The 18,320-nt window shown below is 40.3% G+C and overlaps 1 pseudogene; it reads right to left on the reverse strand.

Annotated features, from left to right (window-relative positions):
- Positions 1–10,392: 10,392 nt before the first annotated feature.
- LOC101600975 lies at positions 10,393–10,736 on the reverse strand (annotated as a pseudogene).
- Between the last annotated feature and the right edge of the window lie 7,584 nt (positions 10,737–18,320).

The following is an 18,320-nucleotide window of genomic DNA, read 5'->3' on the forward strand; positions in this document are numbered from 1 at the left end:
TCAGCAACTCTGAGAGTTCAAAGGTCTTGGATAAAGCTGCCATCCTGGGGAGAGATGACGGGAGACATACGTGTTCCTGCCAAAGCTTTTTCTCTGATGTCCAACATGAAGAAAATTCCTCCCGTTGTGACATGTCAGCATGTATTTCCTCCTAGGTATTCATAACAAAAATGGGCAGGTCACATGTTCAACGGGTCCCAACTAAATATACAGAGATGTTCTGTGGCTTGTTGGAGGTGAATAAATTCTCTGTAAGCTGTGACCCTCTCTCCTGCATTTCTTTGTCCCTGTGATCTCAAATAATGACTGGAAGAGAAAGAGGGAAGAGAAAGAAAAAACAAAGAGGTCTGTCTTCCCAGTGGAGTATCAGTCAGTATGTTTTCATAATCCAGCTGCTGCCCCCTGAGCCTGGGGAACCCTGAGTTTGAGAAGGATATGCAGCCTAGTTCTTGAATAAAAATAAAGCTAGCTTTAGTCACTGACCTGAGGACAGGCCCATAGGTTAAACAAGGAATTTCCCAAGTTCCATACAAGTAATGGTATTTTCAAGGAAAACCAGCTTCTAGTGGAAAAAATGTAGCTTAACCTCGTTGGGCTTTTCATTTTGTTTAGTTTTCCCTAAAGGGAAATTTCAACTCACTGATTCCTTTGTCCCTCTCTCTGTACAATGGAGCAGATTGCCCAAAGGTGGGGAAAAAATAATAAACCTCTACCTTGAGCTAACTACCAGCTCCAGTCTGAGCCCAAAGGAGCAGGTAGGGTGCTGCTCCTAGAGCCTTGCTGTTACAGAACAAGCTTCTTGCCTCTGCTCCACCACTTCTACAGGAGCCGCAGATGCACTTTTTAGCACAGCCACACTCACCCTCGCTCTCCCTCTCTGGGAACACCAGTCCAGCATGCATTTCCTATGACACAACCCACTCTACAAGTCCTAGGAATTCGAGAGAGACCCCATTCAGATAACCAACCCCCAGATAAGCACATCAGGTGACCACCCAGCCTGTGCCCTGCATCATGCCAGCTGAGTGGCTGTGAAGGGAACAAGGGACCCAACAGCAGCTCACTAGCATGCCCCAAGGTTGATTTTGTGAAGGGGCAAGAGAACCATCCTCTGGCCCTGATTAGGTTCAATACTGAGTCCCAGAAATGAGGTGACAACAGACCAATCTGCTTAGGGGAACAAGAACAAAAAAGGCCACTTCCTACTCATCAAGGGAACTATTCAATATGAGGACATCACAATCATAAATCTTTATGCACCAAACACAGGTGCACCACAGTTTATAAAACAAAACCTACTTGACAACAAAACAGAAATAAACACCAACACCACCATAGGACTTTAATACTATGCTATCATCAATAGGTAGATCATCCAAACAGAAAATTAATAAAAAAGAGAGCTCAACCATACCATAGATCAACTAGACCTAAGAGACATCTACAGAACATTCCACCCCAATGCTACAGAATACACATTTTTCTCAGCAGCCCACATAACCTTCTCCAAAATAGATCACATATTGGGGCATAAAGCATGGCTCCATAAATTCAGGAAAATTGACATAATTTCCTGCATTATATCAGATCACAATATTTTAAAGCTGGAAATTAAGAGTAAGAGACACATCAGGAACTCCACCAGCTACTCGAAACTGAGCAACACACTTTTAAACTGCAGATGGGTCATGGAAGAAATTTCTATAATTGTATGATAATGAAAACACAACTTACCAACATTTATAGAACACATAACTGCAGTCCTAAGGAAAAAGTTCATAACACTAAATGCCTTCAGAACAAAGATGGAGAGAGCCCAATCAATAACCTAAGCATCCACCTAAAGGTGTTGGACAGACAAAAAAAAAATTCAACCCTAAGACTTCCAGGTGGAAAGAAATAATCAAGATCAGAGCAAAATTAATGAATTGGAAACTAAGAAAATAATTCAGAAAATCAATGAAATTAAGAGCTGGTTCTTTGAAAAAATAAACAAGACTGATAAATCCTTGGCCAATCTTATCAAGTGGGAAAAAAAAGAGAAATCTCAAATTAACAAAATCAGAAAGAAAAAAAGGAGATGTCACAACAAACATCACTGACATTGGAAAGATTATCAGGACATATTTACAAAGTCTCTACTCCACAAAATTGGGTAACTGGAAGAAATGGACAAATTCCTAGATATATACCACCTACCTAAACTAAGCTCAGAGCAGATTAATCTCCTAAACAAACCTATCACCTCCATGGAGATTGAAAAGATAATAAAAAACTTCCCCAAAAAGAAAAGTCCAGAATTAATATTGTGAAAATGAAAATTCTACCAAAAGCAATATACAGATTTAATGTAATATCAATAAAAATATTCCAGCATTATTCTGCACAGAATTAGAAAAAAATTATCTCAAAATTCATATGGAATGGTAGCAGGCTTCAGATATCCAAACATATCCTCAGTGAAAGAAATGCCTCTAGGGTATCACCATACCCAATCTAACGCTATATTATAAAGCCATAGTAACAAAAGCAGCATGTTACTGGCATAAAAAGAGACATATAGACCAATGGAACATAACTGAAGGCCCAACCCTTAGGCCAAGTAACTACAGCTACTTGATCTTCACAAAGGTGTGAGTACTGTAGACTGGAGAAAAGACAGCATCTTCAACAAATGGTTCTGGGCAAATTGGATACCCTGTATAGAAAAAATGAAACTCGACCCATTCATCTCACCATACACACAAAGAAAAACCTCCAAATGGATCAGAAACATCAATATAAGACCTGAAACTCTTCAACTACTGGAAGACAAAGTAGGAGGAACTCTTCCCCATATAGGAGTAGGGAAGGATAATACTCTAGTAGTCCAGGAAATCACTCAACCAATAGGATCTCATGAAGGTAAAATGCTTTTGCACAGACAAATATAATTAGAGCCAATAGATTACCCACAGAATGATAGAAAATTTTTTGCTAGCTATACTACTGACAGAGGTCTAATATCTTTAATCTACAAAAAACTAAACAATAAAATAATCAAACAATCCTCTCAAACAATGGGGTAGAGAACTGAATAGAGAGTTCTCAAAGGAAGAAATACAAATGGCTAGCACACATGAAAATGTTTAAAAAAGAAAGTTCAACATCCCTAACCATCAGGGAGGTGCAAATTAAAACAACTATGAAATTCCACCTTACTTCAATAGGATAGCAATCAAAAAAGCAAATGACAACAAATGTTGTCAAGGATGTGGGGAAAGAGAAACCCTCATTCTCTATTGGTGGGAATGCAAACTTACACAACCACTAAGTAAATCAATATGGAGATTCCTGAAAAAGATGCATATAGAACTACGATCAGACCCAGTTATTCCTGTACTCGGCATTTACCCTAAATGCTCCACACTTTACTACAGAGAGACCTGCTCAACCATGTTCATAGCCTTTAAGTTCATAATAGCTAAGAACTGGAATCAACCCAGGTGCCCGCCATTGGAAGAATAGATAATGAAATTGTGGTACATATAAACACTGGAAATATACTCAGCAATAAAAAAAAATGACACAAATTTGTAGAAAAATAGATGGACTTAGAACAGATCATACTGAGCAAACACACACAATCACAGAAAGATGAATGCCATATGTTCTCACTCATCTATGGTTCCTAACCTAGGTCACCTAAAGTTCCTGGCATACCGGATAGGAAACTTGAGGCCCAGACAAGAGGAATGGAAGGAATTGCAGGGAAGGTAAGTTCAGGTTGGGTGAAATAAACACAAAACTAAACCCAAAATGAGCTGGTACCATAGGAATCTTTCTCCTTGAAGGTAGACTGAAAGATTTAACCCTCAATAGGAGTATAGGGAAGCATCTGAAAAGAAGGTCCCTGAAAATGGTGGGATGAAGCCTAACCTTAAAAAAAAATTGGCTCTCAGGGATGGGATATCTTCCAGTGGGTTGTTGGCCAGGGAGATCCATGATGCCACCAAAACATTATAGGCCATTGCCAAGGCCCTTGGTTTCCCACCAGGAATAGATGGTAAGACCCTATTGCTGAAGACTTCATATACTTGGGCTGCAAGGCCACTGAGAAATCCTGCTGGAACTGAGCTGATAACCTCCTCCATGTAGACCAGCTGACAGAAAGCTGGAAGAAGCCATTCTGCATGCAGTTCAATGGGAGAAAGAGAAATCACCAGTGAAGATACTCATCAGTGGATACTGCAAGCCTTATAATTGGCCAGCCAGGCCAAATGAGCGAATGGGTGCAATAGTGGCATGTCTGTTATGAAGGAAACCAACTGCCCTTTAATTGGACTGGAGGCCCTCTCCATGGGAAGGAAATACATCTCTGATACTGAAAACTTAAAACAGGGGTAGTCATAAACCCTAGGGGTATAACGTCTGCTGTTATCTGGCCAAATGTATATACTATGCTTATTATACTGCCCAGTAAGCACTTCTGTTAATGTTCACACCCTTATATTAATGCTACTCTCACTTTTGGTTGAGAATCTTCTCTTTTCAGATGGCAGTGACCTTGGGATGACTCAGAAGGTATCATGGTGATGGAAAGAAGTGACTGCAGTGCTCAGTACTGCAATATCTGTATCACACCTTCCAAGGCTCAGGGTCTAATGTGGAAGAGGTGGCAGAAAGAATGTAAGAGCCAAAGGAAGGGCAGGACTCCATACAACATGCTCCCCCCAGACACAAAATGGCCTGGATATCCATGGCCTCACAGAGCTTACACTACATGCATAAGACCATCATAAGAGGAGGAAAAGATCAAGACATCAAAAGTAAAAGAGAGACCGAGATGGGGAGTGGGTATGATGGAGAGTGGAGTTTCAAAGCAGTAAGTGGGTGGAGGGAGGGTATCACTATGGAGTATTTTTTATAATCATGGAAGTTGTTAATAAAAAGAAAAAGAAAAAAAATGGCTCTGACCTGTAACTCCCGGAACCAGAAATCAGTGCTACCCACGTTAAGCTGTTGGTTGGAGAAAACTACAAGGTCCCCAAAGCAAGACAGGCATCTGTCAAGGCACTTGATTACCCACCTGAGATGAAAGGTAAGACTCCATTGCTGCAAACACCATACTACAATGGAGACACACAGCAATGGTGGGTAAACAATGGCTTTCTGACTGCCTAAGAGATCTACTCAAGAGAAAAGAACTCATATCTGAAATTAGGAACCAGGTCAGAGTCCTATGGAGACAAAGATTATGCTCTCCAAGGTCAAGCTCCCACTAGTCTTTGGGCTAAAAGAGGGGTTACATCTGTCAAAATCCTCCTAAATTAATAAAACTCTTATCCAATTTAATCTATACTGACTTCACTTTCTGGTGGAGAATCTGTTTTTCTTTTCCAGAAGGTAGTGAGATGTGAGGAAATAAACTGCCCCTCACGATTCAGCCAAGGCCCAGGTGAAACCATAGAGAAAATGGGGAGATGAGCAAGAGTGCTGCTTCCGTGGTGAGCCTAGCAATGAGCACCAGGGTGAAGGAAACAGATACTGAGGATACTCAACAACTACCAAAGTAGAGATCCAGAGGCTCCTACGAGCTCATCAATGAAGTAGACATGAAACACACCCACCAAGACTCATGGAATTTTACAGGCAGGGGAGTGAAAGATTGTAACAGCCACAGGTTGGGAAATCATGCCCAGAGGCACTGCCTCCCCCCAATAACTGACTGCTGCTCCAAAATGCATAAGCCCTGACCCTATGGGGAATACCAACAACCCCACTGAGGAATGTCCCCAGTGGAATGGGGAACAGAGAGGAAGGAAAAGCTGGAATCAACACATGATGTATCCATACACAGGATGCTCTTAAATAAAGAAAGAAACTTGGGCTGGAGAGATGGCTTAGCAGTTAAGATGCTTGCCAGCAAAGCCAAAGGACCCAGATTCAATTCACCAGTAACCCACGTAAAGCCAGATGCGCAAGGTGGCGCATGCATGAGGAGTTCCTTTGCAATGGCTAGAGGCCCTGGTGTGCCCATATTTATTCCTTGTCTGTCTTCTCTATCTGTCTGTCTGTCTATCTATCTATCTCAAGTAAATAAATACAATGAAATATATGCATTAAAACAGAATCTGTGCCGGTCGTGGTGGCTCACGCCTTTAATCTCAGCACTTGGGAGGCAGACGTAGGATTGCCGTGAGTTTGAGGCCACCCTGAGACTACCTAGTGAATTTCAGGTCAGTCTGAGCTAGAGTGAGACCCTACCTTGAAAAAAATATGATTCCAGGATTGAATATTTGAGTATTTGATGCAGTACTTAAAGACAACTGCTTGCAAAGCCTGCCAGCTAGGGTTCAATTCCCCAGCATCCACATAAAACTGGATACAAAGTGGCACATGCATCTGTGATCCCAACTTGTGTTTGATGATGGGAGTCAGAGTCTGGAGAATCTGATGCTCACAGGCCAGCAAGTCTGACATCAGTTCACAGCCTGGCAGTTCATTTGCAGCAACAAAAGATCCTGTCTCAAAGAAGGTAGAGCAGGGACACCTTGAAGTTTTCTCTGACCTCTACACACCTGCCGTGGCATGTGCATACATCTACATAAACAAATAAGTATATAATAAATAAACTTGTAAATTATTTCCAAAACAACTCTATGTTTCAAAACTCTACTATGTTTCAAAGGAAGAGCAGGTTGGTAGCGCAGCCAGGAGCACAGTAACTTAACAAGAATAGCAGCAAAGATTCTAAATAAAGGGAATTAAACATGAAGTGAACTCAAACCCTCTCCATTTAATTTCAAAGGCCATCAAGCCTTCCATTAATGACAACTTGACGCTCTTGACAACATCACTTCCACTGACAGCCTACTCTCACTGTTGCCAGCTTGCATGCAGTAGACTCCCTTTTACCGTAGTATTGCAGACCAACCATGAAGGGACTGATTAAGATGAGTCTGAGATGAATGTTTATTCTCAAGCCCCATTTTGATTTTGTGTATGATAATTTAATGATCTATCTAAGTTATCATCAGGGCCCAGTTTAATGGGTATTCTACTCCCAGGAGAAATCCAAATTTATGTATGCTCATACTCAGGATATCCTAACAATAGCAGTAACGTGACTATTTATTTACATGAATTATTTATGTATTTATTCATTCATTCATTTGTTTCTAGAAGCTCAGTAACACCATTTAACCATCTTTGGAAGGAAAAACATTCTCTGTAGTGAAAATTATATTGATGACAAAAAATGTGCACTCTATAACCATGTACCAACAAAAAGGCACTAGCAGAACAGTGTTTATGCACTCCCAGAGCTCCTTAATAGGTGAGGTTTTCTTGATAATAGCTATGTCAAAGATGAGTTAAATCAGAACAGGCATCAAACATTAGCTTTGCTCTAAACTAGTGTCATGACTTTGAACCCATCAGTAAATCTCTGTAATATCCATGCCCTTAAACACAGAGGTACACGCATGCACACACACACACACACACACACACACACACACACACACAACTTTTCATCTAAAAAAGCCAGATTAGAGTATGCTCTAAAACTATTTTGGGGGCTAGAGAGATGGCTTAGTGGTTAAGGTGTTTGCTGGCAAAGCCAAATGATACCGGTTCGGCTCTCCGGCACAAGGGGGTGAATGCATCTGGAGTTCGTTTGCAGTGGCTGGAGGTCCCTGAATGTCCCCCCCCCAAAAAAACCACTATTTTCCACTTAAAACATCCTACTTTCGAAATAGGAATCATTTTAGCACCTAACAAATATAGATGGATTAAAATCCTTAAACTCTGCCCTAACAGCTAACAAATGCCCCCCATACATACACACACACACACACACACACACACACACATACACCTGCCTGAATTTGGAAACGAGGCTAATTTCATCCCAAGGCTCAAAGTTGGCAAGACAGGGCTATTCCTTGCTTCCTTGACTCAGATAGCCAATAACACTGATTAAACATCTGCTGTCTCCTGACACGTCTTGAGCCTAAATGAACCTCAGAGACAGGACAAGAGATTAGAAAACCAGCAGCTGTATAAGGAGGTGGTAGGGAAAGCAGAGAAGAAAGAGAAAAGGAACATGCCAGCATACACCCTGTCTAAATCGAGTCTCAACTATTTTCACCAGAAACATCCATGAGGGTACAGGACCCTGAGTGTTCATGGGCAAACATAAGAAGGCACACTTTAAAAAGAGAGGTTTACACAACAAGCTATTCTTAGAAATCACAATGCCACCTCTACCACCTTCTATCCTTTGAAGAGAATGGCCAAACTGAGCCATGTAAGGAGACAGGAATTAAGCTCCACCTGTCAAGAAGAGGAATATCAGAACAATTCATTTTATTTATTTATTTATTATTATTATTATTTTGGTTTTTTTGTTTGTTTGTTTTTTGAGGTAGGGTCTCACTCTAGCCCAGGATGACCTGGAATTCACTATGTAGTCTCAGGGTGGCCTCGAACTCTTGGTGATCCTCCTACTTCTGCCTCCCAAGTGCTGGGATTAAAGGTTTGTGCCACCATGCCTGGCTCCATTTTTTTTGTTTGTTTGTTTGTTTTTTATTTTTTTGAGGCAGGTCTTGCTCTAGCCTAGGCTGACCTGAAATTTACTATGTAGTCAGGCTGGCCTCGAACTCACAGTGATCCTCCTACCTCTACCTCTTGAGTGCTGGGATTAAAGGGTGTCTCATCTTTTTTTTTGTTGTTTGTTTTGTTTTTTTTGTTTTTGGCTGGGGAGATGGCTCAGCAGTTAAAGGTGTCTCATTTTTTTTGAGATATTACTTTTTACTGGACATGTGTAAGATCCACTTTTACATTATTACAAACATTTTACAAATAAAAATTGTTTTCATTAAAAAAGAAAACATTTCCTGGATTTACCATTGTACAGTGGAAACAAAGGACATATAATATATAAACATGAAGGTCATACTCCAAGTATTAGAACAGAATACTGATGGATTCACTTCAATAACTTTTTTTTTTTCAGTAGTGGGGATCAAACTGAGGGCCTTGAGCATGCTAGACATGTGCTCTACTGCTGAGCTATCCCTCCAGCATACAGTTTTATGATTACCCACACACTATATTGACTTCCAAAGGATGAAATAAACATACAAGAGGAGGATGATCCTCAAAATATGACATATTTCCAAAAATACTCAACTTCGTATACAGTCTGTCTTTCCTTGCATGTAATTTGGTCAATGGATATCAGCAATAGAATTATATACATAAAACACTGGAAAATGCAGAAAAATAAATAAATAAATAAAAATTTTAAAAGAGGGGTTTATATATTTCAATTGTTTCACACAGAAGATCAGAGGTTTAATTGCAACTTAAATTTTAATCTCCAATCATTTTTGCCATTTTTCTCAGCTGAACATAATTCATATACATTAATACAAAGTAATCAGTAATTGGGGCTGGAGAGATGGCTTAGCAGTTAATGTGCTTGCCTGTGAAGTCTAAGGACCCAGGGTCAACTCCACTGGACCCACACAAGCCAGATGCACAAGGTGACATATCACACAAGGTGGCGCATGCATCTGGAGTTCAATGTCAGTGACTAGAGGTCCTAGTATGCCAATTCTCTCTCACACTTGCTCACTCTCTCTTGTACTTTCCCTATCATAAAACAAATAAAAAATAATTTTAGAAATGACCAATAATATTTTAGTAAATAAAAGTACCTTTTCTTTTTTACAAAGTAACAAAAAGAGATTTACTAACAAACTGGACACTTCTGCAGGCACTTCACCTTTCCATCATGACCTCTGCATCTGTAGGAATGTTTTGTTGTTATTGTTGTTTTTAACTTTATTTATCTATGTGTTTAATTTGCAAACAGAGAGAGAGAGAGAGATAGAAAGAATATGGGCACAGCAGGGCCTCTAGTTGCTGCAAATGAACTCTACATGTACATGACACTTTGTGCATCTGGCTTTACCTGGGTACTAGGGGATTGAGCCCAGGTCATTAGGCTCATTAGTGCCATAGTGCCTTAACTACTGAACTATTTCTCCAGTCCTGTAGGAATGTTTTTAACCTTCAATCTTCCAACAAGATTTTTCTTCAAATAAATGTCACTTTTGAAATAATCTTAGCAAATACTATGCAAATCAAAAACATGCCTTTAATTCCAGCACTTGGGATGTTGAGGTTGGAGAATCATTGTGAGTTCAAGACCACCCTGAGACTACATAGTGAATTCCACGTCAGCCTGGACTAGAGTGAAAAAAAAAAAAAAAACCTGACTCATGATACTCATTTATTAGCTTTCTTGATTATAAGATGTCAATGATAGGAACACATTGTGACACAAAACAATGACCTACATACGCATCTTATCAACCCATCAAAGACATGCAATCATGGCTATATTAGCCATTTCTGGTCATTGGCAGGAGGCTCTTCCATGGCGGCCCTTGTGGTTTCCACTGCAACATTTTTCTTGCCAGACCTAGATCTTTTCCATCCTAAAGAACCACTTCCCCTATTTCTCCACCCTGACGCTAGTCTTCTAGTTTTTTAACTTCTGATTCTGCTCTAACTATATCCAGCTTATCATTTGTATTCTGTTCTGTATATTTCTTGTGAGCTACATTTTTATGGATTTTATTAAGATCAATATTTATGTGCAATATTCTGAGCTTTTCGTGTCGAGTGTCACATACTGCCAATCCCACCAGACCAGTGATCTTCTTCAGTATACTCGCCATGACAGTGCTGGAGAGCTGGTGGTGGAAAAAAGCTAAGAATAGTGTTAGATTCTTAGCAAAACTGAGTGAAAAGTCCAGATCTCCCATACCATATATTCCCTGCCTCCTAAAACACCTCTCTCAAAATTCTGCATCAGAGTGGTTTACTTGTGACAACTGATGAAACTACCTGGTACATCATTGTGCTTACTGTTTCAATAAATGAAATTCACAAACAATAGTGAACATACAGACCCACCACTTAAGCTGGGCCTTGGGATACAGGCCTGTGATGCCAGCTAGACAGCAAACTAAGACAAGAGGATCACAAGTTCAAAGCCCACTTGGACTAGAATGAGTGCAAGACAACCCCAGGCAATTTAGTGAGACCCTGCCTCAAAGTAAAGTATAGAAAGAAGGCTGTGGATATATAGCTCAGTAGTAGAATTCTTGCTTAGCATGCGGTTCCATCCCAATACAACAAAAAGAACAACTAAAAAATTCCTACTCAATCTTTAGGATGTTTGGCTACTTTTCTTTCTTCCTACTTCAAATCTCTCACCATTACTTAAGCAGAGAGGAAAGAAATGTGTTCCAAGCTGCCAACAAACACCTGGGGATTGAATGGCAACTGCTGATACACATATTAGAAGAAGAAATTCTGTTGGAATCCATAGTTACATGGGGATATTCTCCCCTCTGGCTCTGCTTTTCCTATCCCCTGCCTCCACTCTAGCTTGCTCTCTTTCTCTCATCTCTATCTCCCTTCCTCTCTCCTTCCATATATCTCATGAACTATCCATAAGATTTCTTTTTCTGGTATTTCAAGGCATGGTTTCACTCGAGCCAAGATGACCTAGAACTCACTATTAGTTTCAGGGTGACCTTGAACTCATGGCAATCCTCCTACCTCTGCCTCTCAATGTGCCACCATGTCTGGCTTCCATAAGACTTTTTGACCAGGAGGTTGGCGATCATTTTCCAAAGATCCTTTTAGATTTGTGATAATTCTAATTTAGCCATGAATCAAGAGTTAAAACCAATAGTGTAGACACCCTCAGATCTGGGAGGTGATATTCAATTTAATAAAGCCTTCAAGCGTGCTTTTTCAAACTATATAAGATCTCCACCACTCACCCCACAAGAACAAGATATCTAAATATTGATAAAAGGACTGATAAACCCTCCCAAAGCTCATTCAAAAGCTAGAAGTTTGTTAATTACCTTGCTGTTATGTTTACGATGTGATGATGCTGTGTCATGCTATGCTATGTTAGTCTTTCTGTTATATTACAAATACATGAGATAAGCAGCCTAAAAGGAAGACAGGTTTATTTTTGGCCCAGTCTCAGAGGTTCCAGCCCATCATCACAAAGTCTCGTTTCTTTGGGACCTATGGTGAGGCACAGCAGAGAGTGCGTGGTGGCAGGAGCTGCTCATGGCAGCCAGAAAGCAAAGAGTAAGTCAGAAAGTGTCCAGGGTTCTAATATCCTCATAAAAGGCATGACCCCCAGCACTCCCCCCACGCACACACCATGATCTAACTTCCTTCCACTGGACTCCATATACTAAAGTTTCTACCACCTCTATCACCATGGGCTATTAATCAATGCTTAACACATGGGACACACAGGGGACATTCAAGATCTTAATGGTGACAGCTATAATTCTAACTCCACCTCCCTCCATCTGACTTTCCCCTCTCTGGCTTTTAGGACGGAGTGTATACGGTGGGAATTGGGGACAGAAGCTGCTGTCAGGATTTGAGCCAAGAGATAAGGCAGGAAATAATCTAACTCCAGGAGGATTTCATGCTTTGTGACTGGTTATCTCCACATGGCTAACCCAGGAACTTCACCAAAACATTAAGATAAGAAGGGGTGACAGGAAGAGCAAGAGAGCATATTAAGAAGAATGGGAAACTTCCAGGTAAGATGGCTGCATAGAAGTCATACCAAATCAGCTTAGGACGGGATTTAAACAAAACCACAGCAAAATACACTTTTCTTCCCAAAAGTGAAGGTATATAGATGTCTATCAGCCACAGCAGAGAAGCAGGAGAGAACAAGATATTCCAGAAAGGAAGAAACCTGTCAGAATCCCACGGAGGCACTTGTGGACTGCAAGGATCCATGTGCCCACCCAGCCCAGTACCTGGCTGCAGGAGCATATACCAAGCAAGGGCATTTTTCTAACCTCATGAGACCTGAAGGGGAGACAGTGGAGATCAGCTAAGGAGCTGCTGAAAAGGATACAGGTGGGACCAGCTGAGCAGGTCCAGTACAACTCCAGGCTTCCTGCACTCTCCCATTCCCCAACTATGAGAAGGGCTACCCCGCAGACAAGGCATTCAGCCCCTGGCAGCAGGGCATCCAACACAGCTGATCAGAGCACCACAGCACAACATGGAGGGATCAAGGTAGGCACTCAGCATTGGTGAGATTGGGAGCCACCTCAGAAGCTCACGAGATGACTGACCAAAAAAAAAAAAAAAGCAGGCACAAAGGCCTGCACCGGAAGTGTTAATTTCTCTTTCCATGTCAGGGAAGTTTATTGGTTACATCTTCTTGGTTAGATTTACCATTTTCAGATAAGCTATATTTGGGGGTTGAATATTGTTGCCTTTGATGCTTTCAAATTCATAAGGCCTTTGTCTTTTTCTTCTGTCATTATTGTGGGCAGGGCCAGATTCAGACCCAGGCTGACCTGGAACCCATTTCAGAACAGAAATCTCAGCCTCCCACCTGACAGGATTAAGGGTGTATAGCAACACACACCCTTAGAGATTTTGGCGTTATAAGGTTACCTGTCTGTTTTAATCCTCACACTTGCATCTTCTATGCTGGTTTTCACTGAATGTGTATATTGCTCAGTTGAATTTTAGAATTTGCCAGTAAATTTCTCCACCCAGGCCACTAGCATACATGACTAGCAGGCAAACTCAACACCTAGGGTTACTTCTGTGGTTGGACTGGAGTACACGAGCTGCACTGTGCACCTTACACTCTTACTCTGAAGGTGCATAAAGCTAGATTTCCAAGTCTCAGAGCACTGCAGATCATTAGAAAACCCAAGCAGCACTTCAACTCAGGATGCAAAAATCACTCCATTATAATACAAGAAACAAAAAGAATCAAGACAATACAATCCCACAAAAAAATTATAAATCCATCAGAAATTACCTCAATGAGACTGTTTTAGATAAAATGTCTAACAAAGATTTTTTTAAAAATTATTTTAATCTATACTCAGAGAAATCAAAGAAGAAAGCAAAGGAACTAAAGAAGAAAACAAACTCCTGAAAGAATTCTAGGAGAACACAGGAAACCAGCTTAATGAAATGAGGTCATTATAAGACATGACTAAGGAAATAGAAATACTGAAGAAAAAACAGGCAGAAATTCTAGCACTGAAAAACACAGTCAAATAAAAAAATCTCTGTGGAAAGTCTCACCAGTAGAATGGATGAAGAAGAGGACAGAATATCTAAACTACAAGACCAGGTGGCAGAGCTAATACAGTTCAACAAAGAGAAAGATAGGCTAATGGGAAGGTATGAATGGTAATTTCAAGATATCCGGAACACTATGAAAAGATCAAACATAAGAATTCAGGGTACAGTAGAAGGAGAAGGATCTCAATCCAAAAGCATAGTAGGCAGTTTCAACAAAATCCTAGAAGAAAAATTCCCCAAATTCAGAATAAATGTCCATGCAGATACAGAAAGCTTCTAGAACACCAATCAGAAAAACCTGGAAAGAACCTCTCCTTGCCATGTTATAATTGAACCACTAAACACACAAACCCAATATATTGAAAGCAGTTAGAGAGGAAAAGCAAGTAACCTACAAAAGCAAGCCCATCAGGATCACAGATTACACAAAACAAACTTTAAAAGCCAGAAGGGCTTAGAATGATGTATTCCAAGTTCTGAAAGATAACAACTGTCAACCAAGAATATTTTATCCTGCAAAGCTATCTATCCAAATTAAAGGAGAAATAAGGACATTCCACAACAAAAACAGGCTAAAGGAATTTTTGACAATTAGGCCAGCTCTACAGAAAATAATACTTGAAGGAATCCTTTACACTGAAAAGAAAGCAGAGAACATACATGAGGAAATGGGAAAAAAAATAAACCATACTCAAATAACAGTTAAAACGAGAGTAAAGGGAAATAAGAAGCACTAAAAAAAAAAAAAAAAAAAAAAAAAAAAAAAAATAAGAATGAAGAGAATAAGCACATACCTTTCAATAATAACTCTTAATATCAATGGCCTCAATGCCCCAACCCCAAAAGACACAGGTTTGCAAACTGGATTAAAAGGCAGGATTCTGCTGTTTGTTGCCTCCAGGAAACTCATCTCTCAATAGAAGACACTGTCTGGATAAAAGGATGGAACAAAGTATTTCAAGCAAATGGGCCTAGGAAACAAGCAGGAGTTGCTGTCCTAATATTTTAAAGGACAGACTTCAAACCAACATTAATAAGAAAAGATAAAGAAGGTAACTTTGGGCTGGAGAGATGGCTTAGCGGTTAAGCGCTTGCCTGTGAAGCCTAAGGACCCCGGTTCGAGGCTCGGTTCCCCAGGTCCCACGTTAGCCAGATGCACAAGGGGGCGCACGCGTCTGGAGTTCGTTTGCAGTGGCCAGAAGCCCTGGTGCACCCATTCTCTCTCTCTCCCTCTATCTGTCTTTCTCTCTATGTCTGCCGCTCTCAAATAAATAAATTAATTAATTTAAAAAAATTAAAAATAGGGCTGGAGAGATGGCGTAGCGGTTAAGTGCTTGCCTGTGAAGCCTAAGGACCCCGGTTCGAGGCTCGGTTCCCCAGGTCCTACGTTAGCCAGATGCACAAGGGGGCGCACGCGTCTGGAGTTCGTTTGCAGAGGCTGGAAGCCCTGGCGCGCCCATTCTCTCTCTCTTCCTCTATCTGTCTTTCTCTCTGTGTCTGTCGCTCTCAAATAAATAAATTAAAAAAAAAAATTTAAAAAAAAAAATAAAAAATGAACAAAATAAAAAAAATTTTAAAAAAGAAGGTAACTTTATGCTGATTAAAGGAACACTCCAACAGGAAGACATTATACTCCTAAACAGATATGTACCTAACAAGGGGCTCCCAATTTTATCAAACAAACAATATTAGACTTAAGTTCATAGATAACACCAAACACAATTGTAGTGGGTAACTTCAATATCCCACTCTAAACAATTGATCAGTCATCCCAGCAAAAAATAAACAGAGAGACATCTGGATTACATGATGTCATGAACATATGTAAATCAATAAATGTAATATACTATATAAATGGACTGAAGGGCAAAAATCACATGATCATCTCAATAGATGCAGAAACGACAAAAATCCAACATCTCTTCTTGGTAAAAGTCCTACAGAAACTGGTAATATCTCAATATAATAAAAGCTATTTATGACAAACCTACAGCCAACATAATACCAAATGGGGAAAAGTTGAAGCTTTTCCACTAAAATCAGGAATAAGAGAAGGGTGTCCACTGTCTCCACTTTTATTTACTATAGTACTGGAAGTCTTAGTCATAGCAATAAGGCAAGAGACACTCATAAAAAGGATACAAATTAGAAAGAAAGAGATCAAATTATCATTATTTTTAGATGATATGATTCTATACATAAAGGACTCTAAAGATTCTACCAGCAAACTCTTAGAGCTGATAAACACTTTTAGCAATGTAGCAGGATACAAAATAAGCACACAAAAATCAGTAGCCTTCCTATACACTGACAACAAACATGCAGAGGATGAAATCCCATGCACAGTTGCCTCAAAAGAATAAAGTACCTTGGAATAAATCTAACCAAGGAAGTGAAGGATCTCTACAATAAGAACTTTAAAACAGTCAAGTGAAAGTGCACAGGACATGTTCTTGGACTTGAAGATATTGTGAAAATGTCAATCTTACCAAAAGCAATCTACACATTTAATGCAATCCCCATTCAAAATTCCAAAAACATTCTTCACAGAAATAGAAGAAATAAAGCAGTATGCAGTCTAGACAAAGAAAGATTAGTGTATTCTTCCACTTTCTATTGTTAAAACAAAATCCCACAGGCTTACTTTATAAAGGAAAGAGGTTCATTAGACACATAGCTTTGGAGGGAGAAAGGTTAACATCAGGCCGCCCCATGGATCAGGCTGTGGTGAGGGTTTCATAACAGATGGCATTGTGGTAGGAATGTGTGCAGAAGGGGGCACATAGTAAGGAAGGATGCCAGAGAGAAATTCAGGGTTCAGGTTTACTCTTTTGTAATAACTAACTTATGAAAACTAACTGGGATCCCATATGAGCTACATTAATCCCTTCTAAGGGCACTATCCTCAATGACCTAATTGTCTTGCACTAAGCCCCATCTCTTAAAGGTTCCACCATCTCCCAGTATTGCCTCACTAGGAACCACCCTTCCCACACATGAACCCTGAGGGAAAACACTCACACCATACCCAAACCATAGCATCTGGCTTCCTAGGAAAGTGTTAGCAGAAAGACTATGAAGAACCAGGACGCCAAAGTTTCTGGATCTTTTACTGTTTGAATTACAGTCAGTCTCTGTCTAAAATGTGAGCTTGGTGAGCTAGAAGTAACATCTCTCCATATTCAGAACCTAGGAAAGGAGAAGACTGAATCAGAAGAGAAAGGGGAGGAGAAGAAGTAGCATGGACATAGCATGTAAGGAGTAATCTCCTTTAAGTCATTTCACAAACAAAAGTTTGTTATACTTGTCAAATATATATTTATTAAATTTAATATACATAATTAGTTTTATATATACAATTAAACTTACTTTTCTCATTGCCTAATTAATTTTGCCTATTTCTGTATCCTGGTACAGAACAAGTGTGTTTCCTTCCTCCCTTGCAGGCCTGCAGAAAACATCACTTATGGCCTTGGACCTCACTAGTGCTGAGCCTGGTGAGCCCTCAGCTCACTGCTCCTCATGGAATGCTAATAGTCCAGCACCTGCAAGTGCCACCAAGATCATGCAACTGTTTGTCCTGAGAGACTCTGGACACCTGGTGGATACTGAGGAATGATTCTCTAAGATGGGGTACTAGACCAAACTGTGAGTTGAGGAAAACAAACATGTTTCTGCCCCTTTCTGTAAAGGAAAGCCAAATGAGCAAATCATCTCTCTGATTCTTGAAGGAAGTTGGGTTTATAGTTGGTCATATTCAGAAAACTAGTTATCTCTAGTATCTGGATGTGGTCATCTGAATGCAAAATGTCCCCCATATCCTCATGTGTTTGTGATTAAGCCTCATACTCAATCCCCAGCTGGTAGGGCCTTTGTGAAGTGGAGCCTTGCTGGAGGAGGTATGTCCCTAGGGGTGGGCCCTGTTCACTAGTTCAGCTCCCTCTCTGGCTGAATCCTGCCATGCTCTCCCCACCAAGATGAAGCTTCCCCTCAGAACTCTAAGCCTGAAATAAATTCCTTCCTCCCATTAGCTGTTTTGGGGTCAGGTATTTTGTCCCAGGAACGAAAAGGTAACTGCAATCCTAGTTGATCATGGCAAGTGAGCTCTAGTGACAAGTTGTCTCTAAAGGGAAAGAATGTGGGGCAGAAGA

Source organism: Jaculus jaculus, chromosome 6 (genome assembly GCF_020740685.1).
Source record: "Jaculus jaculus isolate mJacJac1 chromosome 6, mJacJac1.mat.Y.cur, whole genome shotgun sequence".
Taxonomy (NCBI): Eukaryota; Metazoa; Chordata; class Mammalia; order Rodentia; family Dipodidae; genus Jaculus; species Jaculus jaculus.